The sequence below is a fragment of the Perognathus longimembris genome, chromosome 16 (assembly GCF_023159225.1).
Source record: "Perognathus longimembris pacificus isolate PPM17 chromosome 16, ASM2315922v1, whole genome shotgun sequence".
In the NCBI taxonomy this organism is placed as follows: domain Eukaryota; kingdom Metazoa; phylum Chordata; class Mammalia; order Rodentia; family Heteromyidae; genus Perognathus; species Perognathus longimembris.
Window position 1 is genome coordinate 16,332,612 of NC_063176.1, and position 13,463 is coordinate 16,346,074.

General features: G+C 42.8%; 1 protein-coding gene across 8 annotated transcripts in view; it reads left to right on the forward strand.

The window, feature by feature from the left end:
* Positions 1-1,038: 1,038 nt before the first annotated feature.
* Positions 1,039-13,463, forward strand: part of Klhl8 (kelch like family member 8) — a 46,304-nt gene continuing 33,879 nt past the window's right edge. For 3 of the 8 annotated variants that reach the window (XM_048364061.1, XM_048364064.1, XM_048364065.1), the window contains exons 1-3: positions 1,039-1,197; positions 11,844-11,918; positions 12,954-13,078. The gene's annotated coding sequence lies outside the window, so the exon portion shown is untranslated. Of the gene's footprint in view, positions 1,198-11,562; positions 11,919-12,762; positions 13,079-13,463 lie in introns of those variants that run through there. The other 5 variants (XM_048364066.1, XM_048364067.1, XM_048364068.1 and 2 more) reach the window with 4 other exon arrangements.

Consider the following 13,463-nt stretch of genomic DNA (forward strand, 5'->3'; position numbering starts at 1 on the left):
TCTGCTTCTGTAAAATCCATTTGTGACTTGCTTTGACCTCCCTGCGTTGACCCCCTGCATGTACTACGTGCCCACCTGCTGTAGAATGCATAGCCTCTGCCTTTAAAAACCCAGCGCTATGAGGCTCAGTGCTGTTCTTTACCATCCTGATGGTGGAGACCAGACGCTGTGCACAGCTAAATAATGACTCCTAGCCCCATTGAGTGCTGGTGATTTGATTGTGATGAATTCGAGTCCTGGGTGACCAGGATGCTACATGTGCCTAGATCATAATATGCAAACTAGGATTAAAATCCTTATGTAATAGATTTCTAGGATTGCTTGAAGTTGCTGTGGCAAAAGATAATTCCAAGGGCATTCCCTTCTAAGACTTGTTTCCTTGCTTAGGCAACTTTTAAGGGGACGGCCTTCTAAAACTCTGTGAGCGTGTGTGTGCGTGTGTGTGTGTGTGTTTACTGTCTCTTGATCCCCTTCCCTGTTCCATTTTATTGACTCTACCGGAAAAGTGGTTTATTTCAACATCAAGGAATGAGTTTTAGCAGGTGAATTCGTTCCATCCGTTGCTTCCTGGGTTTATAAACGATGGACATGTATTTACAAACACAGGCCGCTGTGTATATCCCTGGCGCACGGTGAAAGTGAGCCGGGTGAAAAAGTGAGCACGAACAGAAACAGTGGTTTTGGTTGTTGTTTTAAGACGAACCCTGAGAGCACAGAGGTGTGACACGCAGGGGAGCGGATCCGATGCACAGAAGACATTTCCTGCTGCCCCCGAAGTGGAGCCCTGGATCACTGGCTCGCGAACCACGTGACCTCCGCAGCTTCCCGGCTTGACGCCGACTGGCGTTGGCGGTGCCCCTGGAGACGGCGCCCGCCCACGCGGGACCGGCCCGGGCGGACTCCGGGAGGGATAATAGAAAACTACAGTTCCCAGGGAGCAGTGCGCGGTCCCCGCGCGCGCGCTCGCCCGCCCCGTTCCCACCCCCCCCCCCTCCCCAAGAGCCGGGCTCTGAGGGGCGGGCGCGAGAAGACGCCGGACGCCTTCGGGGCTCGACGGGGACGCGCCGAGGCGCGCGCACCCGCCGGGGGTCGGAGCGAGGCTCGCGCAGCGCCGCTGGAGGCGGCGGGGAGGCGCCGGCGCTCGGGAGCCTTGGTGACACTGAGGGAAAGCCGGAGGAGGGCCGGCCACCGGCCGAGGTAACCGACGCCCGCCGGCCTCACGCCCCTCGTCCTTTGTGCGGTGCCGTCGGCCCGCGCCGACCCGCCCTCTGTCCCGCCGGTCGGACGGCGTGGGGCCCCCGGACGCCACGGCGGAGAGGACTCGGGGCCCGGGCCGCCCCGCGGGCCTGCCTCTGCCCCCCCGGGGGCTCCTCGAGGGGAACGCCCCGTCCTGTGTGTGGGAGAAGAGCGGGGCGAGCAGGTGCCTGGGCGGGGTCCGAGCGGGAGCCCTAGCGCCGAGGTCGCGGGTTCGAGGCGGGGGGTGGGCGGCCCGTCGCCCCGGGGGCTTCGCGGCCTGCGAGGCGGGGACTCGCGGGGCGCAGCGGTCCCCACGGCACCCCCGGGCCCCGGGCTCGCCGCGTGCGGGCCGGATGGGGACGACCTGCGGGGCCGGGACACGGTGCCGCCGCCGATCCCGGAGCCGCTGCCCCCCCCCCCCCTCCTCCCCGGTGGAGCGCCGGGACCGCAGCCTCGCCTCCGCGCACGGCGCCGCCCCGCTCGTGGAGTGGGTTCACCGGCGTGGATGACAGCTCCATACCCCCCCCCCCGTCCTCGGGGTGACGTCTGGACGGGTCGGCGTCCTCGGGGACACCCCCGGTTTGCCAACACCTCGTCTTCCAGCCCGCGCCGGGTCGGTGCAGAACGCGGTGCAAGACCCAGCACGGGGCGCGCGGGGGGTCGTGACCGCTGAAAACAAACACGCCTGTGCAGTATCCCCTTTAATCTGTGTAATGACACACTTCCGCGTGCGTCTTACCTGTAGCTCATGTTACCGATTTGGAGAGATGGAATCTTCGGGAAAGGGTCTTAGAAGCTGCCCGGTGTACTTTCTCCCCCCTCACTTATATAACCTGACAATTGGCTGACCCTTGGGGCTCCTGATCTTTCTACCAGGAAATCCTTTTCCTCCATCTCCCCTGTGGCCCTGGCCCTTCTACAGCACGGGCGCTTTAAGCCAATGACCCCCCTGTTCAAGTACTGCTGGCACCTGGAAAGCTCCTTAGATGTGGTGTTAACATGGGCTGTCGCTTTTCCTCCTATTTCCTTCTGGCACCTTGGTTCATTTCCCTGTCAAAATGACCCACTTAAAACTTGGAGTCACTTTTATACATTGCCTTTTGGATACCAAATAGTATAAGCCTGAAATGTCTTAGATATGTTCTTAGTTTCATCATCTTTTTTTTTTTTTCCCTCTGTGTGCATGCAAGCAGTTTGGGGGCTCAAAACCAGGGTGTCCTGCTGCTAGGTAAGTGTGCTATCATTGAGCTACATCCTCCGCCCTCCTTTTTATATTTAAAGCCACTAATGTAAGCAGAAGACCCTGAGTTCAAACCCTAGTACCGCAAAGTCAATCTGCTATTTCTTTTAGCATTTGATAAGATTACTGTTTTTAAGATGACATATTCTTTATATATTGTGAATCCTCTATCTTAGCAGGAAACTCCGTTCACAGAGAAATTTTACTCTTCATCTTGCTTTATTAGAGTACATTAATTGTACAAAGGGTTTCATTGTGATACTTCCATATATATATATATTGTATTTTGATTAAATTCACTCTGTAGTGAAGAGTAATTTTTTTTTTCTTGTACTAGTCCTGGGACTTGAACTCAACATCTGAGCTTTTTTTGCCCAGGGCTAGAGCTTTGCCACTTGAGCCACAGCTCCTCTTCTGGCTTTTTGGTGTTTCTTTTTTTTTTTTTTTTTTTTTTTTGCCAGTCGTGGGCCTTGGACTCAGGGCCTGAGCACTGTCCCTGGCTTCTTCCCGCTCAAGGCTAGCACTCTGCCACTTGAGCCACAGCGCCACTTCTGGCCGTTTTCTGTATATGTGGTGCTGGGGAATCGAACCTAGGGCCTCGTGTATCCGAGGCAGGCACTCTTGCCGCTAGGCTATATCCCCAGCCCCTTTTTGGTGTTTCTTTGTTTGTTTTGAGATAAGAGTCTCAGGCTTTCCTGCCCACCCTGGCTTTGAACCTCACTCCTCAGACCTGAGAAGCTGGGATTACAGATGTGAGTCTCCCCCACCTGAAGTGAAGAGTGCTTTTGAAAAACAATGTTTTTTTCTTAAGGAAGTGGAGTGGGTAAATTTTGGCCCCACCTCCTTGAAAAGTTTTAAGTTTATAGCAAAATTGATCAGAAAGTACAATAATTTTGTATATATCTGGGTCCCCACAGAAGAATAGCCATCCTCATTGTCAAAATTCCTCACCAGAGAAGTCTGTTTGTTACAGTTGATATCCATATGACATTTCATTATTACCCAAAAGCTGTAGTTTGCCTTAGGCTTTACTGTAGATATTGTACATTTTGTAGGTTTTAACAAATGACTCCTTTGTCATATCAGGAGGTTTTGAAAGCTGCACAGAACTAAATGGATTATCGGTTTTTGGTTCTTTTTTGGTTGGTTGGGTTTTTTTTGCCAGTCCTGGGGCTTGAACTCAGGGCCTGAGCACTGTCCCTGGCTTCTTTTTTGCTCAAGGCTAGCACTATACCACTGAAGCCACAGCACCACTTCTGGCCTTTTCTGTATATGTAGTGCTGAGGAATCGAACCTAGGGCTTCATGTATTTGAGGCAAGCATTCTACCACTAGGCCATACTCCCAACCCTGGATTATTGTTATTTAAAAAAAAGAAAAAGAGCAAGCCAGAGGTCCTAGGTTTCAGTCCTCCCCTCCCACACCTAATATTTTGAACATCCTGAAAATTCAGATAGGTTTCATGCCTTAAAAATTGAATATGTAAGGTTTTTTAATGTTTGCATTCTCAACAAAGAGCCATTCCTTTTTGTATGTTAAGAACTAAAGATCTCAGACCTGAAAAAAACCAAAACAGTAAAGGAGTTGGAGACGTGGCTGTGTTGATGGAGCACTAACTAGTGACCAAAAATGTTAGGTACTGAGCTGGAGTCTGATGTCAGACATTAAAAAGAGAGAGAGAGATGAGCGAAAAGAAGTGTTTCTTAGAATAACAAAATGACATGTTTTCCAGTGGTAAATTCATTAGCTTAGCAGTACTCTTGAGAACAACATTTTATGTTATCCAGTGAAGCTAGAAGAAATTGAGTAGTTTAAGAAAGTTAATTTTTGTTCACTGATACCAAGCTATGTGTACAGTTAAGGTCATGCTCATTTTTTGGAGGATTTCTTTTTCCTGTTCTGATGTGCTTTTGTGAAAGTCTCAGGTATACTGACAATGTGCACAGCTCGATTCTGGAATTACACAGATCTAGATTGGAATCCCAGCTCTCTGTTCATGCTGGGTGACCATGAGGAGTCGTTACCAGAAAGTCTTGTTTCCTTAGCTGTGGAAGAGGGGTAAAAATAATATATTATACTTTATTCTTCCCCAAGTTGTGGTATTAATCATCAGTATATGTGGAAACATTTTATGCACCAAAATCTGATCTACCATAATAATCATTACTAGCACTAGTCACTAGTTTTTTAAAATGTCAGCAATATGATTTGTTATTTGGTGAATACTGCTTGTTGTAAATACTATTTCCTTTTATTTTTTCAAGAATTAGGGTTTTTTGTTTGTTTGGGGTTTTTTTGTTTGTTTGTTTTTGACCAGTCCTGGGGCTTGAACTGAGGGCCTGGGCACTATCCCTGAGCTTTTTTTTGCTCAAGGCTAGCACTCTACCACTTGAGCCACAGGGCCACTTCTGGCTTTTTCTATATATGTGGTGCTGAGGAATCAAACCCAGGACTTCATGCATGTGAGGCAAGCACTTTACAGCTAAGCCACACTCCCAGCCCAGAATTATGAAAGAGGATTGGAGAAAAAATGGAAAAGTTTTTACTGCTTCCCTGGTTCTTAACTTGTATCTGGGGATGTGACTGTAGTCCTCTCCTCACAAAGTTAGTCTCCTCCTTCCTTCCTTTTCTTTCCTTCTCCCAGTCTGAAATTCTCCTATTCAGCTTTTCCAGTAGTAAGAATTATAGGTGTGTACCACCATGCCTGGCAGGTTTTGCGGGGGTAGGGGGGGGAAGAGGGGGAGTAGAGGTTTAAACCTGAGTTTATAATCTAGGATCTTGCACATGTTATTCAAGTGTTCTACCACTGAGTTACAACCCAGCCCCCTATTCCCAACAGTGCTGAGAACTACATTTTAATTACCTAAGTGGATTTCTTTATTAGAAAATTTGCAGATTATTTTTAAATTTAGGATTTTGGAGGACAGTAAGGAGAATAGGTAATTTTTGAAGCACCATGTGCCTGATTTTCTTCCAAAAGTACAATTTGATATTATCTATATGATAGACTACCATCCTCTGGGGATTCTACTCCTTGATTGACTGATTATTAATTGAGCAGAGATTATTCTTTCCTTTCCTGACAGCTTGGAAGGGCAATAGAGTAGAGAATTCTTTTATAATTCACCATGTTTGAATATAATTTAAAATAATCATAATTTGCTTTATTCTAAAATTTAGACATTCTTATTCTCAGCAAAACAAAAGCACCAGATGCTAAATAAAATTAAATATTTTATTTCCAAAGTAGTATGTCTGTTATATATTTCTTGTATGTCAGAATTTAAAGTTATATTAAATCCTAATTGACTTTCAGCATTGCTGATTGGAAAGAACATGGATATATATTTTTGTAGAAATTTATAATTTTATTTATTTATTTATTTATTTTGGCCAGTCCTGGGCCTTGGACTCAGGGCCTGAGCACTGTCCCTGGCTTCTTCCCGCTCAAGGCTAGCACTCTGCCACTTGAGCCACAGCGCCACTTCTGGCCGTTTTCTGTATATGTGGTGCTGGGGAATCGAACCTAGGGCCTCGTGTATCCGAGGCAGGCACTCTTGCCACTAGGCTATATCCCCAGCCCCAGAAATTTATAATTTGCTTATATATTACTAGCTTGTAATTTGCGGTTTTAATTTTTTAAATTATTAAGTACTTGTACAAAGAAGTTACAATTCTGTAAGTCAGATTATGAGTATAATGCTTCTTGGTAAATGTCATCACCCCTTCCATCTTTCTTCCCCATGATTTTAATCTTATTTGCATTTTCAGAATTCAGAGTAAGGATAGAGGTCTAAGTTTGAATTCATCCTTACAACAGAGTTGGGAAGTAAGCTTTGTCCGATTACCCTGGTTTCTTGGGGATAGTAGTGACAGATTGCTGGACCATAAGACTTCACAATTACCATACAAAGTCAATTACTATTTGTGGGTCACTTACCAGTAACATTCACAAAGCTTGGGGGAAAAAAAAGTATAAGATGAATTGAGTGAAATTATACAAACTTATGAATGACTCGCAGTTGGGGTAATGTCATTTCTTTTGAGGTCTTTTTTTCCCTTTTAATATTAGTAATCAATATTTTCCTTTGAAATGTGAAAGCTTTTCAAAGTTCAAGCTCTAAATCAGTTCTTGGGAATTTTAGATTAATTTAGCAGAACAGTATTTTTCTAGATTACTTGCTTAAAAAGGCATTATAAATGTATTTAATCCAATTTTTATATGTATGTAGCCATCAGAAAGGAAGACCCAGATCCAGGGAAAACTATTTTAAAGCTCCAGTTCAGTAAAGGATGGGCAGTCATATAAATGGGATTAGACACAGTAGGTTTACTTTTTGATAAAATAGCTAGAGGTTTACATAGACCTCAAAGATCAATCAGAGGAGAATGGCAGCATTTGCAGGGGACTTCATGGATCAGTCACAACACTGCATCTTTAAATATTTTTTGTGTGTGAGAATCCTGGGGTTTGAACTCAGGGCCTGGGCAGGCTTCCATCTGTGATCCTCACATCTCAGCCTCCTAAGTAGCACCAGTGCCTCACTCCACCTTCCTCTTCTTGTCTTCTTGTTCTTACTCTTTTTTTTTTTTTTTAAGCTGGAGACAATTTTTCTTCTTTTTTTCTTTTTTCTCTCTATTGAGGATTGAACTCAGGGCCTTGCTTGCTAGGCAAGGACTATACCACTTGTACCATGTCCCTACTCTGATCTTGCAATTTTTAAACAGACCATTTTTTAAAACTAGGATTTATTGGTTATACAAAGGGGTTTTATTTTGACATAGCCAGTACTTGCATTGGATACATAGATTTGCTTATAATGTACCCTTTTAAGATTCACCTCCACTATTACCCTCCCTCCTTTCCTTCTCCCTTCTTAAAACTGTTTCAACAGGTTTCATTTTACTTATTTATTTCTTTATTTTCATTTTTTAATGCTGGTACTGAGGCTTGAACTAAGGTCATTATGCTTGGCTTTTTCCACAGAGTACTGATGCTCTAACACTTTAGTCATACCTCCACTTCTGAGTTTTTGCTGGTTAATTGAAGATAAAAAGCCTCGTGCATTTGTCTGCTGTGGCTGGCTTTGAACTACAATCTTTAGATCTCAGTCTCCTCAATAGTATGGATTACAGACATGAGCCACCAGTGCCTGGCTTCACTGTTTTATTCTCATACATATTTATAAAGTACTTCAGGAATATTCACCTCCCTTTATCCTCTCTGTTTACCCGCTTTCCTTCCACTAGTAGACATTTTTTGAGTTGTTGCTTCTTGCTCAAATTTAACTTCAAATATAAAAATAATTTTACACAAATGAATAATTTAAAAGCCAAGTATGGTGGTGCATGCCTGAAATGCCAGCACCATGGATGCAGAAACAGGACTATGATTTCTAAGCCAAAATGGGCTATATAGCAAATCCCAGGGCATCCTGGGAATGGACCAGTACTGTAGGACCAGTATGCTGATTGTTTCTTATTCTTTTGGCTAAGAAAAAGAATAGTGTCTTTTTCTTATAGCTATTCTGACAAATAATAATTTTGGAATAATGCTAATTAACAAAGTCTGGAAAAGAGTTGCAGTTGTTTGATATAAGAGGGAAAAATGATTGTTTTGAACTGTATGCAGTTAAACTAAAGTTTAAAGATAAGATAGTGATGCTTTTTTTCTGGTCCTGGGGCTTGAGCTCAGAGCACTGGGTGCTTCCCTGAGCTCTTTTGCTCAAGGCTAGTGCTCTACCACTTGAGCCACTGCACCACTCTGGCTTTTTCTGAGTAGTTTATTGGAGATAAGAGTCTCACAGACTTTTTTGCCTGGGCTGGATTCGAAGTGTGGTCCTTATATCTCAGCCCTCTGAGTAGCTAGGATTACAGGTGTGAGCCACTGGTGCCCGGCTTGAGATAGTGATTCTTGATATCATAATTTAGAGATCCTCAGTTGTATGACAGAAGTACTAAATGAAAGAAGACTCACTTGTCTAACCAACAATGAAGATTTGACCCTGTTTTTTGTTTTTGTTTTGTTGCCAGTCCTGGGGCTTGAACTCAGGGCCTGAGCACTGTCCCTGACTTCTTGCTCAAGGCTAGCACTCTGCCAACTTGAGCCACAGTGCCACTTCTGGCCTTTCCTATATATGTGGTGCTGAGGAATCGAACCTAGGGCTTCATGTATACGAGGCAAGCACTCTTACCACTAGGCCATATTCCCAGCCTGACCCTGTTTTAATAATCAGTAAATGATTAATAATCAGGTTTATCTGCCTGATGCCATGCTTACCCTGGTAATCCAAGTTACTTAGGTTACTGAGATCTGATGATCACAGTTCAAAGCCAACCTAGGGAGGAAAGTCCATGAGGCCCTTAAAAAGAGGCTCTCAAAAGAGCCTGAAGTACAGCTGTGGTTCAAGCTATAGTGTTAGCCTTGAGTATAAAAGTTAAGGAATAGTGCCCAGGTTCTGAGTTCAAGCCCCACAATCCACATGTTAATCCAATCACTCATAGCCCAGGCTAATTGTAGGCAAATACATATTGTTAAAGGATAGCCTTCTTAATTGTGTGTGTATCTTAGTAATATCGTAGTATCCTTGAGCACATGTTTAGTTCATTCTTGAGCATTTCCCCTCCCTTGCTTCTGCCAAAAAAAAACAAAACAAAAGCCCCCACTACTGTAGGTTTCTGAAAAGAGTTTACAGTACATTTATCAGTTAAGTCTAAAACACAAAAGAATCAGATATACAGAGGTTCGCAGACGTGAAAGACCAGATGTCATTGGGAAAATTAGGGAAGGCTTTATAAAAGAAGTATTATTTAAGCTGAGTCTTGACATTATTCCCTCACAAAGAGTGCACATTTATTTGATAAAAACTGAATAGTGAAGCCTGTGCTACAGTAGAAAAAGAATGAACTTATTCAGCTGGATTGAAACTCTAGCTCCTACCCTTTCTTGCTGTATGACCTTGGGCAACTCAAGCATGTTCAGGCCATCTGTAATGCTATGGGTAAACGAAAGAGCATATGTAGACTTCTGGCCAAGTAGATAGTACATAGAAGTTTAGTATGTAGTCTTTCCATCTCCCTTTCCTTTCCTCTCCTGCTTTATGTTACAAATCAACAGAGAGTCTGGGCACTAGTATAGTCCTAGTTACTCCCGGTACCAGCACAAAAAACAAAAACAAAATTAACCCAACTTTGCTCTGGCCATGGTGTAACTTCTGATCTTTCCCTCTGTGGATTTGGTTCTGTTGCTAGAGAGTTATTTCCTTTTGGAGGCATTGTGTTCTTTTGATCATTCCTTCTTGTGTTCTTGTGTTGAGATTTTTAAATTTTGTAGAGCAAATATTCATACATTTTTATTGTATTCTTAGTAAGTAGTTTTCTCCTAATGATGTGTCTTGGGGTGTCAGTTACTTATGTAGTGGCTTTATTTATTCTCCAGACATGGTAGTATAGTCTCCCTATAACTTGTTTGGCTGTGGTGAATGACACAGTCACTATGTACTGTAGTAGAATTGGAAAGACCTGTTGTCCTTGCTATGCAAGAGTAGAAACTAGTAGTTCAAGCCATTTTAAATAAGCAGACAGCATTGGGTTTGAGTATTGAGGATGAAAGACTCAATAGCTAATTGAAAACAACAGTGTTGAGGCCAGGTACTGGTGGCTCACAGCTGTAATCCTACCCAGGAGGCTAAGATCTGTGGATTGCAGTTCAAGACTAGCCTGGGCAGAAAAGTCCATGAAATTCTTATCTGTAACTACCAAAAAGCCAGAAGTGGATGTGGTTCACATGACAGAGTGCTGTCCTTGTACAATAAAGCTTAGGGACAGTGCCCAGGCCCTGAGTTCAAGCCACAGGACCAGCACAAAAAACACCTACCGACTGTGTACACCAACTTCATGATAGACAATAACATGGTGAGTAATTATTCTAAGTCAAAATAATTCTAAGCAGGATACTGGTGGCTCACATCTATTATCCTAGCTACTTGGAAGCTAAGAACTGAGGACCAAGGTTTGAAACCAGCCCAGGCAGAATTCATGAGACTCTTACCAGCAAATAATCAGCAGAAAGCAGGTAGTGTGGAGGTGTGACTCAAATGGCAGTGACAGCTTGTATATTTTTCTTGATAATGTTGATAATGTTGATTTATCCCTCTGGGAGTAAAGGGGAAAGAGGGATCATAATTAGACAAAGATTCGAAGAGACCATGTTACTGTAGGATGTTCTTCAGGTGATTCTGAATGAAAACAGTCCAGGACCACTCAGTGTCATTTAGACAACAATTTTGTTCAAAACTTGAGAACACAGAGATACCACATTACTTTCAATCAACATTCAAAGGCCTCCTTCCTGAGATAAAATACCCTAACATCATCTCTTCTCCTTTCCCTCTTCTCTCCTACTCTTCTTTTCCCTTTTAGTGGTACTTCCCTCTCTTTTAGTGGTACTAGGGTTTGAACTCTGCCTTGTACTTGGTAAGCAGGTGCTCTACTACTTGAGACACACTTCCAGCCCACAGTGAAATTATTTTACATTCCCATGAACAGTGATATTATTTCACATCTTTGCACATGCTTGCTCACATGTGCTTGCTTCTTGCCTCCTCCCTTTTATCCATCCATTGGTTCATTTGACCTTATAGTTTGGGGCTTTATTTCCCTCATGATTAGTGATATAGAGCATTTGTTTCCTTTACATGTTGGTCTTTAGAATCATGTGACCATTACTGTTGTTATGTTGTAGGGAATTTTATTTGTGTGGTGCTGGGGATTGTACATAGGACATTGCACAGTTAAGCAGGAGTTCTGCCGCTGAGCGACATCTCCTTTCTGTTGAAATATTCTCTAGATACACTTCCAGTCCTGAGTTCTAGAAATTATTTATATATCTGAACATTAACTCATCACACATGGTTTGTAAGTACTATTTTTCTCTTATATTTTCATCTTCCTTTCTGGGGGATCAGTAGTTGAGCTTGAACTCAGGGCCTGGGCACTATCCCTGAGCTCAGGGCTGGCATGCTCTGCCACAACACCACTTCTGATTTTCTGGTGGTTAATTGGAGATATGAGTCTCACAGACTTTCTGCTTAGGCTGGCTTCGAACTGTAATCCTCAGATCTCAGTCTCCTGAGTAGCTAGGATTACAGGCATGAGCCACCAACGCCCAGTTCATCTGTCTTTTTACTTTATTGTCTTTTGCTGTATTGAAGTTTGAAAGTTTGATGTCCTGGTGTCTATTTTTGCTTTAAATTTTAGTGTCATAAACAAGAAATCATTACCAAATTCAGTATCATGAAGCTTTTTTATGTGTGTTTTCCTCTTAGTAATGTTTCTGACTTTTTTTTTTTTTGGGCTTTGTGAAACAGCATCTAGCTATGAAGACCAAGTAATCTTGAACTTCTGATCCTGCTGTCTCCACCTCTTGGGTGCTGGGATTACAGGTATGTACCACCGTGCCCAGCCAATATCCAGATTTATGTAGTATCTTCACCAATTTCTTTACCCTGAAATCTATGTTGTTTAATAATCACTTAAAAATTACTGTAAACATCATTTTGTTTCTTCTGTTTAACCTTTCTTTACCTTTTTGTTACACTAGAAAGAATTTTGGTGGTGGTGGTGGTAGTTGTGGGCTTTGAACTTGGAGCTTTGGTACTGTTTGTGAGTTCTTTTGCTCAAGGCTAGCACTCTACCACATTAAGCCACACTGCCACTTTGGGTTTTAGAGTGGTTAATTTTGAATGACTATGAGTCTCATGAGGGCTTTTCTGCCTGGGCTGGCTTCAAACTGTGATCCTCAGATCTCAGCCTTCTGAGTAGCCAGGATTATAGTCCTGAGCAACCAGCACTCAGCGTAAGAGATATTTTTGTTTTGTTTTGTTTTGTTTTGTTTTTATTGCATAGTTGGGCAAAGGGGTTATGATTCCATCTTAGGTTATGAGGACTACAATGCTTCATGGTCATTATCACCTGCCTGCCTTCATTCTTCCTCATTTCCCCCCTTCCCTTCCTACCTTCAAGTTATGTAGTTTGTTTTTCATGTAATGCACATTGATTAAAATGACATTTGCCATCCTTCCTCCTTCCATTCCTGCGTCTCCCTTTTGTCCTCCCCCTCCATGTTTCCACGTTTCTTGTATTCATTTTGATAAACAGTACACTAGTTTTTCACAGGAGTTATACCTTTGGATTTGTCCCTCCTTCTTTAATTTATTTCTGTATAAATGCCCTGTATATGTTATCATGCCTAGTTGCAGTTTAGATTGAGTTTCTACATACAAGAGAAAGCATGTGCTTTTTTTCTGAGCCTGGTTTACTTAATATGATTTGTTTTGGGTACATCCATTTCCTTGCAAATGACATATTATTCAGTCTAATAGATGAATAAAATTCCATTGTGTATTTGTACCACATTTTCCTGGTTCACTCATCCATTGTCCTTTCTTTACTCTTAAATGTTTTTTTTTTCTTTCCAGATACAGTGGTTCACACTTGTAAATCTTGCTCCTTGGGAGTCTCAGATTGGGAGGACTGCAGTATAAGATCAACCTGGGCAAGAAGTTTGTAGGACCCTATCTCAGTAGAAAAGGCTGATGTGTTGGTATGTCTGACACCCTAGCTATGGCAAGCAGTGTAACTAAGAGGACTGTGGGGCATGCTGGCCTAGGCAGAGAGTAAAACACCTCTCTCAAAAACAAAACAAAAAACATGAAAACAAAACAAAAAGAAGGAATGTGGCTTAAGTGTCTAGCAAGCGCAAGGCTCTACATTTAATCTCCAGCACTACTGAGGAAAAAGTGGTGGTGGTGGGAAGGTATTCTTATATTCAGCTTGTAACTTTGTTATTCTTTTCTTCCAATCTATTTTTATCTTAAAAATATTTATTTAAGGTAATTGCAATTGCAGTAATAAATCAGTTCCCCATGATAACATCTTACAAAGAAAAATTATACTGATAATTATGTCTATCGTATTCCTATCTCACT